Genomic DNA, 18,360 nt, shown 5'->3' with positions numbered 1-18,360 from the left:
CCTTCTGGCTTCCAATGGTCCAAGGAAAATTAGGGATCAATTCCTCAATCATGAGGACACAAGGGAAGGTCATGGTAATAATATGAGACCTTCCCCACAATCATAAAGATAGGTAAAAATTAGGGAAAGTATCATTAAGAGCTTTGGTGGAATCAAATTCAAGAATCATCGCCATATGGCTTTCAAGAACATAGAGTGAATTGTGGAATTCACTCTAGGGCTAAAAGAATTAAAGAATAGGTCATTACAGCAGTGTAATACCCTTCTCAAAATCAAAATATCAGAAGTAAAGAAGAAAAAATGAATTAAAGAAGAAACGAATTGAATACTAACCTTTTAGAAGAGGAACCGATGAAGAAATTTGAAGAGATGCTTGAGGATCTTCCTTGACTTCAAAGGAGAGGTTCTAGGGATCTTCCCACGTTCTCCCAAGGCTTAGAACAGAATGAGAGTGAAAAACATGGAGTTCCCCATTTTAAATAGCACAAAGAGTTCAAGAGTTACTAGGGTTTCACCAAACTGACCAAACTGACCCTGTTGGTTGATTGGTTGCCAAAGAGGAAGTTCAAAGGTTGATCCCACACTATCTAGAGGTTTAGAAAAATAATGGGAATAGTTTACCACGAAATTAAAAGAAATAAAGCTTTTGAAAACCTTCAAAACAGATATTTACCAAAATGCCACTGCCTGGACAGCTTGTTCAAAAATAGGGATTTAATGGGCCTAACTTCAATATTTTTGGATGGGCTTCTTTCAACACATCATACTACTTACCTAGTATGGAGGGATGTCTTCAAAACAGGTCCAACTAAGCTTTAGGTCCATCAACCAAGTTCTTCATCACAAATAAATAGTTCAACTCCAAATCAAAAAAGGTTTCCATAAGGAAACACCATCATCAATATCCATGGGTTTTGGGTCAAACACCATATCTTCTACTGAGATGGCACACAAAGACATCTTCCTAAGATTTTCAAAGATAGTAAAATTGAAATCACGGTCAAACTTTGAAGTCAACATTAAACAAACCCTACTTCACCCAAAACAGATCGGGTTTCCGGGCTAGATTTGGACTGGGTGTCACATAATCTATGCTAGTTAGTCCTATATTACTATGTTAGACATTCTCTCCAAGTTTTTTAGCATTTCGGATCTTGTAGAATAGGTTTCGGATAAAAAATAAGTTTTTGGATGCGTACTGTTCATTGGGTCGACTGGACCAATCGACCCAGCCAGTCTTCCCAGCATGACACTATGGGATTTCTTTGTCCGTTTTGATTCGTTTGATGCTTATTCTTCTAGGATTGCTTCCTAATGATTGTATGATGCTTATCTAGGGTTTGTTTGCTAACCTTGGATTTGTGGGGGCCAACATCTGTTTTGTCTTATGGTAGAAACTCCTATTTTCTATCTCTTGTTGATGACTACTCTAGGAGAACTTGGATTTTCTTGTTGAAGTCCAAGGATGAAACTTTTGATAAGTTTAAGGATTGGGTTGCTTTGGTAAAGAATTTGAGTGGAAAGAAAGTTAAGACTTTAAGAACTGATAATGGATTAGAATTTGTAAATGAAATGTTCATGGATTTTGTAAAAACAAAGGTATTCAAAGGCATAGAACAGTTAAGTATACCCCTTAGCAAAATGGCATTGCTGAAAGAATGAATAGAACCATATTGAATAAAACTAGATGTATGCTCATCAGTTCAGGGGTACCCAAGGGTTTCTGGGGTGAGGCTGTGACTACAGCTGTTTACCTGGTCAATAGGAGTCCTTCTATAACCCTAGGGTCTAAAACCCTTGAGGAAATGTGGTGGGGGAAGCCCCCCAAGCTAGGCTACCTTAGGGTATTTGGCTATGAAGCCTTTGCTCACCAGAGCATGGTAAATTAGAGCCTAGGAGTAAGAAGAGCATCTTTCTGGGATATCCTGAGGGAGTGAAAGGCTACAAATTATGGGATAGATCTATACCTGGTGTTAAGACCTTTGTGAGTAGGGATGTTCTCTTTAGAGAAAGTGTGTTCCCTTGTCTTTCCATTGAAAATACTAATCTTAATCCACTTGATCAAAGAATGACTGATTTCACTCAATTTGACTTAGAACAGGTTGATGTTTCCTTTAATCCTGTTCAGACTATTGATTGTAGTATACCTGAAGAACCCTTTACTTCCCCTCAACCTTGCTCTAGTGATAATGAGCCTGTGGTTGGAGTTCCTGATATTGATAGTGGGCCAATGCCCTCTTTTGTGACTTCCACTGAAGAGGTGGGTGAGGCTCCTGATTTGAGTAGTTATCAACTGGCAAGAGATAGAGTGAGGAGAGAGGTTAAACCACCTAAAAGGTATTTAGCCAACTTTGCCCTTGAGATTGATGTTTCAGTTTCTGAGTTTGGGTTTGATGAACCTAGTTCCTATGAGGAAGCTTTAGATTCCAAGGATAAAGATTTATGGGTTCAAGCCATAAATGAAGAGTTGGAATCATTAAATAAAAACCAGTTTTGGGAACTAGTTGATAAGCCCAAGGACCAAAGGTTATTGCCTTGCAAGTGGATATTTAAAATCAAGGATGATGGAGTGGACAACTCTAAAATATATAAGGCTAGACTAGTTGCAAAAGGTTTTGTCCAGAGAGAAGGGGTGGATTATGATGAAATTTTTTTCTCCTGTTGCCAAGTATAAGACTATAAGGTTGTTGTTGTCCCTAGTTGCTCAGGAAAAAATGACAATAGAGCAAATGGACCTCAAACTGCCTTTCTTCATGGTAATTTAGAAGAAATGATATATATATATATATATCTTCATGGTAATTTAGATTTTTTTTTAGATATGATATATATATATATATATATATATATATATATATATATATATATATATATATTCCTTTAGGCATCTCGGCAGCTAGAGATGGATCTCAAGCTTGCTTGTTGAAGAAATCTCTCTATGGTCTCAAACAAGCCCCTAGGCAATGGAACAAATGGTTTGACTCATTTGTGTTGAGTGTAGGTTTTAGGAAAAGTGTTTATGACAGTTGCTTATATTTTCTCATTTCAGACTCTATTTTTTTGTATCTAATACTTTATGTTGATGATATATTGATTGCTTGTGTTGATTCTAATCTTATTCAAGATGTTAAAGACAAGTTGAAGTCTAAATTTGAAATGAAAGAACTTGGGACAGCCAAGAAAGTTCTAGGGATTGAAATTTATAGGAGTAAGGGGGAGGATACAATGTTCATTTGTCAAAGTTTATATTTGTTAAAGGTTCTTGAGAAGTTTAATATGTTAAATTGTAAACCTGTGAATGTTCCTTTAGCTGCACATTTTAAACTTTCTAATGATCATTGTCCTAGAAATAGCTTTGAAAAGAATGAAATGTCAAAAATCCCTTATTCTAGTCTTTTAGGTTCTCTTATGTATCTCATGATATGTACTAGATCTGATATTGCTCATGCTATTAGTGTATTGAGTAGATTTATGTCCAATCCTGGTAAGGAGCACTGGCTTGCTCTCAAGTGGCTCTTGAGATATTTGAGAGGTATTGTTCATAAAGGTCTTGTGTTCAGGTTCACACCTGGTGATCTAATTCTTGAAGGATATACTAACTCTGATTATGCTAGTAATAAAGATAATAGGAAATCATTATTTTCTTATTTCTTTATGTTATCTGGTAATTGCATCAGTTGGAAGGTGCAACAACAGCCTATAGTTGCCTTGTCTACTACAGAGGCTGAGCTTGTTGCTGCATCTGAGTGTGTGAAGGAGTGCATATGATTAAATGGCTTATTATGTGAATTGGGTATTTTAAAGATTAATCCTATTGTATTTGTTGATAATCAGAGTGTTATTTTCTTGTGTAAAAACCCTGTTTATCATGATAGGACCAAACATATTGATATTAAGTACTTCTTCCTTAGAGAAAAGACAATTGATGGTGTACTTTTGATTGAAAAGGTGAGTACTGAGCATACTCTTGTAGATTGTGGTACTAAGTCATTACCTCTTTCCAAATTCTTACATTGTCTTGATTTGTTGGGAATTGGTGATGTTGTTTCTTAGTTTATTTATTTCTGTAGTCTTGAGTTGTATATTACTTGTTCTTTTAGGTTGTGGTGTGTGTCTTGTGATATTTTTATGTTTTATCAGGTTTGCATATGTTGCAGTTTTAGGGGAGATGCTGCCCAATTTTTTATGACTCTTGTTCTATTTATCTCTTTTGTAAGATATATGCCTGGTGTGTGCATGTCTACTCTCCATGTTTATGTGGTTGAGTTTTGAAGCATGAGTTGATGTTTATGGGTTTCTCTACCTAGTGCATTTGTTGCATGGTGTGCCTGCAGTGAGTCCTTTAGTGTTGCATGGTTAGTGCAGGTCTAGGTATTTTGCATATTGTGTTTGCTTTGTACTTTGGTCTCTTTGCTTTTGTTTGTGCGGGTACACTTGGACGATGACGGTTGAAGCCCGGTCTACTATGGTTGTTGTTTAGACTTACAGATTAAGGAGGAGATTTGTAACGGTAATTTGGGTATTTTATGTGTAAAGTTGGTTTTCTATTGAACCGGCTGGTTCACTTGTTTGTATATTATGTGTTGGGCTGGTTCAAGTCATTTGGGGTCGCATTACACGAATTGAGGTTTTTCTGATTTGGGGATTTTGAGCTCTCTAGTGATTCGTTCATGGCTGCTTTGAGCTCTCTGGTTTAGCTTCGGTTCTTCGATCTTGAAGCTTTTTTGAGGAGCTTCTGAAGGGCGTGTGTTCATCACGTGAAGAGGGAGACTCGATGGAGATTTGAGCTCAAATGGTTGCCATATACGGTTACTCCTATACATTTCGCTTTCCCCTGATATCTATAATTGTTTACAATCATAGTGGATCGGATTCTATCTAGAGTCCAAGAGATTTAAGTTTGAAAGAACCAAACTCCGTAATCAATCTCTCGTCTTCTTTTTGCTTCAATTAAGGTAAAATGCATGGTCTAACACCAATTGGCGATCACAGTTTACATGAGATATGAATCTTGACAGAATTTGAATAAAATTCGGAGTTCCTATCTGACTTAACCTATTAGGGTTTTGGCGTACTAACCGAACTAGCTTAGAGAGATCAAATTCACAATTCCACCGTTGGATTTGAGTATCAAGAAGTCATGAAGCTCTCCTCCAAAAATTAGCTCGATCGGACACCAGATGATTGTTCGATGGAGGGCTTGATCGAAATTTAACAAAAGACATTCAAAAACGGGATTTTTCCTTCTTCCTTATCTGAATATAATTCTTTTTACTCTTCTTCTTTCTTTAATCAAATCACAAATAGGAAATAAGATAATGAAGTATGCAATGACTCTTTTCTCCATTTGGACTCTCTCAATAATATCTCTGTAGATTTGATTGATAATTTATAATCTCAGTTGTAGATCAAATTTGCCTTCTTTATCTCTTAAATATTTTGGAGTTGGCCCATAATCACATTTCTAGCCCATCATGCTCTAGATCAGGCCCATTTTCGCATTTGAGAATTTGAATGGACCTCTTGACTAGTAAAATTGCATGATTCATACCCAAAACTCCAAATATTTGCTTAAATCTTGAAAAGTCCTAAAATTTGCAAAAACAACATAAAATCCAAGGTACCTCCACTCTAAGTGTGTAAAATGCATTCTTTATGCCCTAAGATTTCACACATAAATGTGCTCATCATTTTCCAAATTAGAAAGTTTTGTTTTCCAAATTAGAAAGTCATGTTTTCCAAAATGAAAAGTCATGATTTTTTATCATGGATGGTGTGTAATCCATGCTAGATAGTCTTAGTATGTTTATGTGGAGTTCCCCTTCGAATTTCGGAGTAATCAGACTTCAAACGAAAAAGTTATGACTGATTTGTGTTTTGGCTTCCGATACTGTTCACCTAGTCGACTGGATCAGTCAACCAACCAGTCAGCCAGTTGTAGACATCATTGATGCTTTTGTCCGATTTGATCCATTTGACCTCCAATCTTCTAGGTTTTTCTCCTAATGATGTATTTATGCATGTCTAGGGTTATTTGCTAACTTTGGTCTTGATCTCTCATCTCTCAATTGAAAATTACATATTCGGATTACGAGGTGAGTATTCCAACTCACAATATGCCTATTTACATGTCTTATTGTAATATGACATGAATGAATGACCTGACTGCTGCTGTTTCAATTCGTTTGCATCATGATACTTCTGCAACTACAGTAGCATGTCCATATTGTTAATTACATATTAGAATTGATTATTGATTATGAGAATGTGATTTGGACTATGATGTGGATATGAATGTAAATGTGATTTATATGGAATGATGATGTGATGTGAATGCCTAGGTCGTGGTTATGGAATGGGGAATGCCCTATTGGTGTTTCTATCTTTCTACATCAGTGGAAGTGGTATGGGACGCTTTCCTATGGTGCCCCTTGACTCTTTCCCTAACTACTGGTTGACATACTTAGAATTGAACTACAAGTGTTTGGCTAAGAATACCCCCATTATATCAGACCCGATTCAGAAGGGTATTGAGACCGAACGACCTGTGGTAGCAATGGGGATTTGTGGGCACTCATGACCGGTAACCAACCCATGAGGGGACATGAATCACATTGTGGGGGCCATTTATTAGTAGGGTTGCAAATAGTAGACTTGGGCTCATGGGCGCTCAAGACCGGTAACCAACCCATGAGAGGACATGAGAGCTTCCCATCTATTATTTGTGGATGACCAATAGGGTTGATGAGTTCGTAGTCTGGGACTATGCTGAATCTAGTGAGAAGGATACCGGAAAGGATTTCCCGGGGCGAGGAATGGATGGATCTAGATCTAAGTTGATATAACCAAGTAGATGACTTGCATTTGACTAGGCTTTACCCTGACATGCGCCAGTCCACAGACCAAACAGTGATGTGAGAAAGTGTTAACCTAAACCCCAGCCAAGGTTATCCGTAAGGTTTCATGACCCATTACCAACCGGTGAATAGAGTGAGGCCTACCCAAAGGAGCATGGTGCTATGACTTTAAGCATGTATGCCAATAGAGACTGGCATACATACATAGAGTTAAAAGCATATTTGCATTTAGTGTTTCATATCATTGCATATATGTTTGTTTGTGAGTGCATGTGAAGATGCTTATTGTGTTTGGATTACTTACTAAGCTCTTTTGAGCTTACCCTTCAGGGGACTTGTTTTAGATGACATTGCAGGACTGGAAGAGAACTCGTGCCACAGCATGGAGGACCCTTCCATATATGGTACAGCTCCAGAAGTCCTTGGACAAGGTAATGAACAGTGAGGCTGCCAACACTCAGATTTGGACGGCGTTGATGATTCCTATTGACGGCAGCCGGCATTGTCTTGTTTTTCGATGGGATCGTGCCCTAGATGTTGATTTGAAGCTGCAAGAGCATGACCTAAAGGTGAAGAAGATGAAGACTGAAGAAGAAGAAGAGTCGACTGAAGATGTGGATTAGATTCTCTTGTTTTTTCTAGACTTTTATTTTACTTGTATTAGCTTAGAGATTTGCTTTAGATTCCAAACTACCTTCCGCATATGTTTGTGGGGTATATTTCAGCTATATTCTACAGTTGTCTCTTGATTTGGTATCTTGTTATTCTGCACTTTGATTGTGAAATCCAACCCCAGCCTAACCCTAACCTTGACCCGGTAACCCTGATGTTTGTTGGTCCGAAGACTTGAAGTGGAGGAAGAAGCCAACTGTGGGCCCTCTTAGTAGAAGACATGGTGTTTGACTCCGAACCCATGGACATTGATGATGGTGCCCCATACTTGGAAACATTGTCAGTGTTTGATAAGAAACCGCACCTTGAAGAAGGGGAGTTTAGTTGATGGACCTAATGCACTCCCATACATTATTTAAGGTAATTCTTTGACCTAGACTATTCATTTGAGATGTAGGAAGAAGCCCACTGGAATTTGACTTGATCTAGCCCTACAATTCTCTGTCTGAAGTTGCTGTTCTAGCTTGGTCGACTGACCCAGTCAGCCAGCTGATTATTAAATCCGAGAAAACCTCATTTCTAGGTTATTTTATGCCCTACTTAAGTGGACTTCGTAGTTAGGACCCTATTCTATTGCTGGAACCTCCTAAGAACATGGGAAGGCTCCTCTTAGGCCTCTCCTTGGTAGTGGTGAAGTGCTCTTACAATATTCTTTGTTTCTCATTCCCAAGATCATCTCCAGGTATGTAATCTCTCATTCTCTCTCTAATCTACTCCTACCCCATCTTATTCTTGCTCTTGGGACTATGAAGAAGGTGTTGCAACCTTGCAACCACCACTTCTATTGTTTCCTTGCAATAGTATAAACCGCCATTTCTATTCTATCAATGCTATGTTCCCTATACATGATTCTTAGCTTGTATTCTTATGATTTTCTTCATATTAACACTGTTTCATCTCTTAAATTGATTTCTCTAGCATACTAGGTCTGATTACATGTTAGTAATTGTTTCTAATCTTTTGCTCATCATTCTATTGATTGAATCCCTAATTTCCCTTTGCATTTGCAATGATTTTCACTGAAGAACATGATTTTAGCATTTAGAAGTTAGAGTTTCAAATTGGGGATTCTTGATTTGATCCTTGTTATATGTCAATTTTTACTAGGTAGTCTTAGTATACTGTTCCTAACATTCCTTACGAATTTTGGAGTGATCCGAGTCCTGAAAGCTAGGTTTTGGATAAAAAATCCATTTTCAGCCCGTTCTCTGTTCATCTAGTTGACTGCTTGGACGACTGACTTAGTCGACCTAGCTAGTCAGCCAGATGAATACAACATTGTGTATTCGGCCATTTTGATCCATTTGACCTTTGATTTGCTTGATTCTTCTTCTGATATTGCATATATGACTGTCTAGGGTTCAAGTACTAACCTTGGGTCCATTCTCCTTGATATCTGGACCATCTTCAATTCGAGTTAAGGTTGGTTGTTACCATAATTACATAGACTACTTGAATCTTGTTTCTATTTTGGGAACTTCTTAGATTCACTTCATTATTGTATTTCTCAGCATTGGATGACTGTTGTAAGTACTTCAAGTACAATAATGTCATACTTATGTATTCTTTTGTGATCATGAATATTCATTTTGATATTTACTTAAGCAATTGATCATGTTATTATATATCTTTCTATATGATGAAATATCATTTGTGTATGATATGATTGAATTGAGAATGTGATTGATTAAGTATGATTCGGGATTGGGGAATGTCCTTGTGACATTTCTGTCCTTCGACATTAATGGGAATAAAATGGGATATTTTTCCCTTAGACACTTTCCCGGATTATTGGATGTCATACATAAGGCTTGTCTAGTTGTGTTTGGCTAGGATGCCCTTGTTGTATCAGACCCGATTCGGAAGGGTATTGAGATCGAACAACCCGTGGTAGAAATGTGGATTTGTGGGCACTCGAGACAGATGTGCTATATCCATGAGAAGTCATAGATCACGTTGTGGTTACTCATGAGAGGTGTGAAACCCAGCCCTGACCCTAATCCGGAAACTCTGTTTATTGTAGGTCCAGTGACCCGAAGTAAGGCAAGAAGTCATCTTTGGGCCATTTCTGTTGAAGACTTGATGGCTGGATTGGAATCCATGAGTGTTGATGCTAGTGTTCCAATGGTGGAAACTGCACCCGGATGAAGATTGGATTAGTTGATGGTCTTGGAGTGGTCTCTGTATTGATTCAAAGGCATTTCTAACTCCTAGGTATGTCACTCTAGAGGTATGCAAAACCCCTTGATGTTAGGACTTGATCTGAGCCTTCAATTTCCTGTTTTGAAGTTGTTGTCTTGATTGGTCGACTCATTGGTCGATTGGATCAATCGACCAATCAATCGACCAATTGATTCTGTTTTTGAAATTTGAATCTTGTCACTTCTATTTAAGTCTAATCTCGGGAATACTCCGCCTCCTCTGCCTCCTAAGCCTCTGGAATGAGTTAGAACCCTAATCAAACCCATTCCCTTGCATTCTTTGGTGATCTCTTTCAAAGACTTGAAGAATTCTTCATCTTTCTACGGCAAAGGTATGATCTCAACCACTCTCTCTTCTATCTCTGATTTTCTTTCTTTTATTCTGTTTTCATTGAGATCAGAAAGGTGATGAAGCATTCTTGTAATCATCAATTCTCTGATCTCACCATATTCTTTAAGACTCATGATCATCATCATGTTCTTAAACCCTACCTATTGAATTCTTGAAAACCCTAACCTAATTCTTTGAAACCCTAATCTGTGTGATTGTCTGGAGAACTTTTGGTAACCTCCCTTGTGAAGGAAAATCTTCTTGAGTAATATTGTGTTAACCTAAACTTCATCATTGAATGACCCTTCTTGTTATTCTTGGCTAACAATTTATCTCCCTTCATCCAGATCTCACAATTATTTTCCGAGGGAACCAAAAAGGGTAAAACCCTAATTCTTGGGTAAGATCAAGAACCTCTAGTTTAATCATGGTAACCCAATTATTATGTTTCCTTTACTAGATCTGAATTCTTTCATATCCTAGTTCATTATCTTTAATCTTTCTATTTTTTTCCCTCCTAACCTATGATAACCCTAATCAGGTTAACCTCAAGATTTCTAGGTTGTAACTTGAGAACTGTTTTGAGTTATAATTTGATATTCTCTATACCCTAGAATACTACCAAGATAATTCCCCTCTTAATTGTACCCTTTTGAACCATCGAATTCGGTTCTGGATTCTCAAAATTCGGATTCTTGCAGGCCACTGTCTGCATTGGTCGACTCATTGGTCAACTGGTCCAACGAGACCAATCAATCGACCAATGAGTACAAAGAACCTCAATCTTGGTCTGTTTCGATTGATTTATGATCTTTTCCTTTATGCATCTTTCCTAACAGGTTGTGTGCACTTGTTTAGGACTGTCTTCTCAGGTTTTGTCAAGATCATACTTGATTCTTTAAGATTCCATTCAAGTTAGAAGGTAAGGACAGTTAATTCCTTAACTACATAGATTGCTTGTTCTCTGGTTTCTACTTTATGAAACTATGAGATTACCTACTGTTATTGTATTTTAATTATGATCTCCTACTGTGGGAACAGTAGCACTTATTTATATCATCTTTTCATTGTTTATGTTATATGAATTACTTATTACTGCTTAATCTGATGTTGCTTTTACATTCTCTTTTATATGATGAACTATCGGTTGTGTATGTCATGACCGATCCGAGAATGTGTTTGCTTAAGTTTGGTTTGGGATTGGGAAGTGTCCTTTTGACACTTCTGTCCTTGGACATTATCGGAAATAGTATGGGATGTTTCCGTGGTTGCCCATCGACACTTTCCCGAATCAATGGTTGTCATACCTAGGGATGTCTAGTAGTGTTTGGCTAGGATACACCCCTGTTATATCAAACCCGATTCGGAAGGGTATTGAGACCGAAAGACCCATGGTAGCAATGGGGATTCACGGGCGCTCAAGACCGGTGAGTTATATCCGTGAGAGGACGGGAATCACATTGTGGGGGCCATTTATTTGAGGGTTGCATATGGCTAGACTCAGGCTCATGGGCGCTCGAGACCGGTGAGTTATATCCGTGAGAGGACATGAGAGCTTCCCGTTTACCATATGTGGATAACCAATAGGGTTGATGAGTCCGGTGAGTAATATCCATGACTCTAGTGTGAAGGATACCGGAAAGGATCCCGAGAGGGGAGGAATGGAAGTATCTGGAACTGACTTGATGTAACTGAGTAGATGACTTGCATTGGGCTAGGCTTTTCCCTGACATGCACCGGTACCTATGCCAAATGGTTGTGAGAGAGTGTGTTGACTTAACCCCCTACCATGGCTTGTCCGAGAGGGATGCCTGGACCCACTACCAACAGGAGCCGTATGCGTGACCTTCCCAAAGAAGTACGGTGCTATGACTTAAAGCATGTCTGCCATAGAGACCAGCATACATAGAGTTAGATGCATACATACATTACTTGTTTCATATTGCATTGCATCATGTTATGTTTTGCCACATGTTATCTATGATGTTATGGATTAACTACCTTACTGAGTTTCTTCGAAACTCATCCCTGTTGTATATTTCTTTTTGTTAGATTATCCTGCAGGTACAGAATACTATGACGAGCAGTACAACGAAGCACAAGCTGATGAAGCGTATTACACGCAAAGTGCTGGCAACGATCAAGATTACTTTGATGATCCCCCGGCGGATCAAGCTGCGTACTACTTTTGAGAACGGCATAGAGTTAGAACGGATTCATTGGATTGATGAAGTCCATACTTATGAAGACGTTATCTATAAACTTGAAGACGCTTGATCTTAGTTTATTTATTAGTACATTTGTTTCAGTTGTAATCCCTTTTTGATTTTTATACTACGTTCCGCTATTTTGGTAAAGTGAGTTTCCGCCTCACTTCACTCCTTTTTGATATCATTGGATATCTGGTATCTTTCCGCACTCTGATTATTCTGATTGTTCATTTCTTGTTTTGAACCTTGTTTATAATATTAAACCTTGATTTATTTATGTTCATGATTATGTTATTGCATATGTGGGAGGATGATTTCCTCGATACTTGATCTTCGGGGCTGTGGATCACACTCTCGGGTATGCCAGTTAGGGTACCAGCTGGGAGGATGTGACAAGAGGCCATTCATTGGTAAAGTTGCAAAGTAGACTTGGGCTTAAGGGCGCTCGAGACCGATGAATTATATCTGTGAGAGGACGTGAGAGCTTCCTGTCTATTATTGGTGGATGACCAATAGGGTTGAAAAGTCTGTATTCCGAGTTGGTTGTAGCCATAGGATATGTTGACTCTGGTGTGAAGGATACTGAATCGAGTTGGTTGGTGCCATAGGGGAAGCATCTGGATCTGACTTGATACGACTGAGTAGATGACTTGCATTGGCTAGGCTTTACATTGACATACGCCAATACTTAAACCAAACAGTGATGTGAGAGAGCAGTGACCTAAACCCCAGCCATGGATTTGTCCGAGAGGGATGCAGGACCCATTACCAACTGATGCTGAGTGATTGGACTTTTACCAAAGAAGTTTGGTGCTATGACTTAAAGCATGTCTGCCTATATAGACCAGCATACATAGAGTTATATTCATACATGCATTGTTTGTTTCATATCATCTTGCATCATGCTACGTTTGTATCATGTTATTTATTTTATTATGGAATAACTTGCCTTGCTGAATTCTTTTGAACTCACTCCTTTTGTGCAATTGCTTTGTTAGACTATCCTGCAAGTACAGAAGAACATGATGGCCCATACTATGTGTGAAATCCAGCACTAGCTTAACCCTGACCTTGACCCGAAATCCTTGATGTTTGTAGGTCGAAGACTCGGAGTGGAGGAAGAAGACAGTTGTGGGCCCTCTCAGTAGAAGACATGGTGTTTGATTCCGAACCCATAGGCAGTGATGGTGGTGCCCCTTACTTGGATGCACTGTCATTGTTTTGTGAGAAGCTGTACCTAGAAGAGGGGAAGATTAGTTCTCTAGGTGCAGCTTAGTTGAAGTACTTAATGCACTTCCAGACTTGATTCGAAGGTAATACTTTGACCTAGACTTGTTGATTGACTTATAGGAGAAAGCCCAAGTGAATTTGAGTTGATCTGGCCTTCCAATTCTGTGATCCAAGTTGCTATTCTTGCTTGGTCGACTGGGCCAGTCGACCAGTTGGTTATTAAATACGAAAATTGTAATTTTCTTGATTATTTTATGCCTACATAAGGGCACCTTGTAGTTAGAACCCTATTCTATTCATTTAGTATGGAGCACTATCCTCAAAATTTTGGAGCCATACGACCAAGCATTGTAGTTCCTAACATTCCCTCCAAATTTTGGAGTTATCCGAGCTCTAGAAGATAGATTTCGGACCAAAAATCCATATTCAACCCCGACACTGTTCACTTGGTCAACTGCTTGGTCGAATGAGTCAATCAACGAAGCTAGTTGACCAGCTAACCACAACATTGTTGTATTTGCTCGATTTGATCCGTTTGACCTCCGATTTGCTTGATTCTTCTTCTGATATTGCACATATGATTGTCTAGGGTGCAAGTCTGAACTTGGAACTATTCTAATTGATCTTTGGATTAGTTTTAATTCCATTTAAGGTAAGGACGATTATTATTATAATTACACAGATTATGTGCATCTTGTCTCTATGTTGGAAACTTGGTAGATTCGCCTTGTTGTATTCTTAATATTATATGACTGCTGTATGTACTTCAAGACAGTAGTACCATGTTATATATCATTTTGGTTATCATGATTATCTATTCTTGTTAATTACATATGTGATTGATCATGTTACATTATATCTCTCTTCATATGATTAAATATCATTTATGTATGATATGATGGAATCGAGAATGTGATTGGATAAGTATGATTTAGGATTGGGGAATGTCCTATTGAAATTTATGTCCTTGGACATCGGTGAGAATAGTTTGGGATATTTCCGATGATGCCCATTGACGCTTTCCCAGATTATTGGATGTCATATATAAGACTTGTCTAGTGGTGTTGGCTAGGATGTCCTTGTAGTATCAGACCCGAATCGGAAGGGTATTAAGATCGAACGATCTGTGGTAGTAATTTGGATTTGTGGGCGCTCAAGACCGGTAACCAACCTGTGAGAGGACATAGATCACATTGTAGATACTCGTTAGAGGCCATTTATTGGTAGGGTTGCAAATAGCTAGACTTCGCTCACGAGCGCTTAAGACTGGTAACCAACCCATGAGAGGACATGAGAGCTTCCTGTCTATTATTTGTGGATGACCAATAGGGTTGATGAGTCCGTAGTCAGGGACTATGCTGACTCTAGTGTGAAGGATACCAAAAAGGATAGCCAGGGGCGAGGAATGGAAGTATCTGGATCTGACTTGATACGACTTAGTAGATGACTTGCGTTGGGCTAGGCTTTACTGTGACATGCGCCAATACTTATACCAAATGGTGATTTGAGAGAGTGGTGACTTAAACCCAAACAATGGATTGTCCCGAGGGACGCAGGAACCATTGCCTACAGGAGCCGAGTGATCGGACCTACCCAAGAAAGTATGGTGCTATGACTTAAAGCATGTCTACCATAGAGACTAGCATACATAGAATTAGATTCATATTTACATCATCTGTTTCGTATCATCTTGCATCATGTTATGTTTTGTGTCATGTATCTATGTTTATTATGGAATAGCTTGCCTTGCTGAGTTCTTTTGAACTCACTCCTTTTGTCGAAGAACTTGATGGCCCCCACTATGAGGAGACTGCTTCTACTCCTGTCTCAGCTCCATCTATACCTGTCTTAACTCCATCCTCTCATGCATACCAAACATCTGCTCCTACCTAACCTCCATCCTCTCCAGAATGGAAGTCATGGAAAGCATCTGAGCATACAAATCCAATGTCTCAGGAGTTGCACGTGATGGACCTCCGACCTCAAAATGTGATGATGTAGGAATCCCATGATCATCTGGACCAGCCTCGCGCATCTCCATGTCATCTCTAGCCTGTTCATCTGTATCTAGATCATCCTGCCCCTCATCCACTTAGACATCCTCACCCTTATACTCTAACTCATCATCATGCTCTGGACCTGGTGATCTCACAACATCATCTAGCTACATCAGTCCGATGGTTCTAGCTCCGATAGGATACCCCATATCTTGAGTAGTCATCTCCGCATCATCCAATCTCACCCCGAAGTGCCTAAAGATGAGCGTCAGTAGTCGCCCAAAGCAAAGGTTCCTCATACCCGGATGCTCGACTATCTCGATCATGGCTTTCTAAATGATGTAAGCCAAATCTATCTCGAACCCCATGTAGATCCAATAAATGACTAAGGCATCCATCACTGACAGCTTATGGTGGTGTCCGGCCTTAGGAATAATGTTCCTACCCATGATCCGACCAATAACCCTAGCCGAAGGAGTCATCCTACCACTAATCCATGGACGGTGACAGCGATCATCATCCCAAAGTGTAGCACAGATCTCATGAAGCTCATATGGGAGAAGATGTCTATCTAGAGCCGCACCTGCTGGTATCCATACACAAGCATGTGGGTAGAAAGGTACCCCAAAGATCTCTGCAAGTGTGCATGTAGTAAATCTGGTCTGTGTCCCTCTGACCTATCTCTCTACAACCAACTGAAGAAAATCCGCTCCTAAACCCTCGTCAAATGATGTCAGATTGCTGTAGAACAGTCTCACTAACTCTGGATACACTGGTAGATCATCTATGAAAAAGTATGTCCACTGCATAGTATTGAACCTCTGCCTGATCCTGAATCTCCTCAGTTCCTGTAGTCGTAGTAATCGCCCATACTCGATACGACAGTGCCCAAAGTACACCTCATATAAAAACTTTGCCTGTGGTGTGGTAAACTGATGCCTATCGATAACCTCAGCCCATGGCTGTAGTGATACTCTGTCCCTGCCTCTGCCTCCTCTCACACCAATCCATCATCCCCTAGGTGGCATAGTGTCTATATATATATAGAAGATGAAAGAAGTCTAATGTCAGAGATATTACCAAATAATTCAGCAAGAAGGGCATTTTCATAATTTTTTGGAAATTTTTTATCTTGACGGAATTTCAATTTGAACATACTAGCATGTGCAAAATATTTGGAATAGCATGCTAATGAAGTTTATTTGAAGAAAATCCATCAAAATCTCGGTCTAAAGTAAAAAATTCAGCAACTAGAAAAGAGCGATTTTTGCATTTAGATCAAAATTTTGATTTTTGGAAATGTTGGAATTGATTAAAAAAAATTGCAAGAGTACATCTAGCATATCATTTCTAGCATGTAGCAACTGATTTGGTGTTAAAATTCCTAGAGGTTTGAGAGTAATTGAATTTTTACTAAATTGGGGATTTTCAGTTGCGTTAGCGATAGCAAAAGCTTGGTTGTGTTTGTACTTGATGTTTAGGGTGTTTTTTTGCAATAACACTATGGGAATATGTTGCTAAGAATGAATAAACATGTTTCGAACCTAGAATAACAAGTATATCTTGGTTTTTCAAGAAATCTAAGTGAAGAACACAACTTAAGAAGAAGATGAATAGTGTTTACCTTGATGTGATGATCAGTGTGTGTTGTGTTGTTGTTGTTGAAGCTCTAAACAACTTGGAATCACTTTGAAAACCCTTGCAAGAATGTTCTCCAGAGCCCTCTTTCAAAAGAAATGAGTTTGAAGTATGGAATAAGGCTTTAACCCAAATTTCGTGTGCAGTAGTAGCTTGGTCGACTGACCAATCAACTAGCTAAAGACTAAAGGTTTAAATGCTGGTTTTTGTTGGAAATTTTGGATTTTTGACCAATGTTTGATTAATTACTTATTATGTTGATGATTCTAAGCATGATTTAAGCATTCTAATCATATGGTCATGTGGTTGTTGACGAATCTTCCATTTTCAGTGTTGTTATCTTTCGGTTTTGTAGAATATTTGTCTTGAGGAATCGCTTTGTTGGTTCCGGAAGCACTGGGAATGAAGAGGTACCCGTTGGTGATTCTGACCAGTAGACTCAAGAGAATAGTCATACCACCAATAACATTCTTGATGCCCCGAACATTGGAAGTTTTCGAGATATTGCTAGTGTCATGAGTAATATGATGCAGCAGCAGGCTAACCAGTTCAACCAGATGATGATGGGTTTCATGACCCTCCACAATGAGACTAGTACTGGTGTGAATGGGAACCCTAATACCGCAGTCCAGAATGTGGATAGGTTTGTTGGAACTCCCCATACCCGACTGATGGAGAGTTTCTTGAAGCTGCAGGTGCCTTCTTCCTTTGGTATCTCGAAGGATACTCTGTTCCCAAATAAATGGCTGCGGGAATTAGAGAAAGCCTTTCGAAATTTGCAATGTTCTGATGCCTAAAAAGTTCTATTTGCCGAGCAGAAGCTCCAACACGAAGCTGATGCATGGTGGACTTCCACCTAGCCTATTCTTGAAGAACTGCATGCCACTGTTGTCTCTTGGGAATTGTTCAAGGAAGCCTTTTGTAAGAACTATTTCCCCGAAGCGGTAAAGGATACCAAGGACGCCGAGTTCATGGCTCTTGTGCAGGGTTCTATGTTTGTGCTGGATTATCAGCAAAAGTTTGAAGAGATCTTTTTCTTTGCCCCTGATTCCATCAAGCCCGACAATGCTAAGGCAAAGAAGTTCTTTACAGGTTTGCGGCCAGCGATCAAAGCATATCTCACTGTGCTCCCTTTTGAGAGCTATGCTCAAGTTGTTCAAAACTCAAAGAAGCTGGAAGAAATTGAGAAAGAGAGTGCCCGTGTTCAGAGGCCTTGGCAGCCAA

This window comes from Hakea prostrata, chromosome 9, assembly GCF_041222555.1.
Source record: "Hakea prostrata isolate BN-2017 chromosome 9, UWA_Hpros_2, whole genome shotgun sequence".
Taxonomy (NCBI): Eukaryota; Viridiplantae; Streptophyta; class Magnoliopsida; order Proteales; family Proteaceae; genus Hakea; species Hakea prostrata.
Note: the sequence above shows the minus strand (reverse complement) of the source record.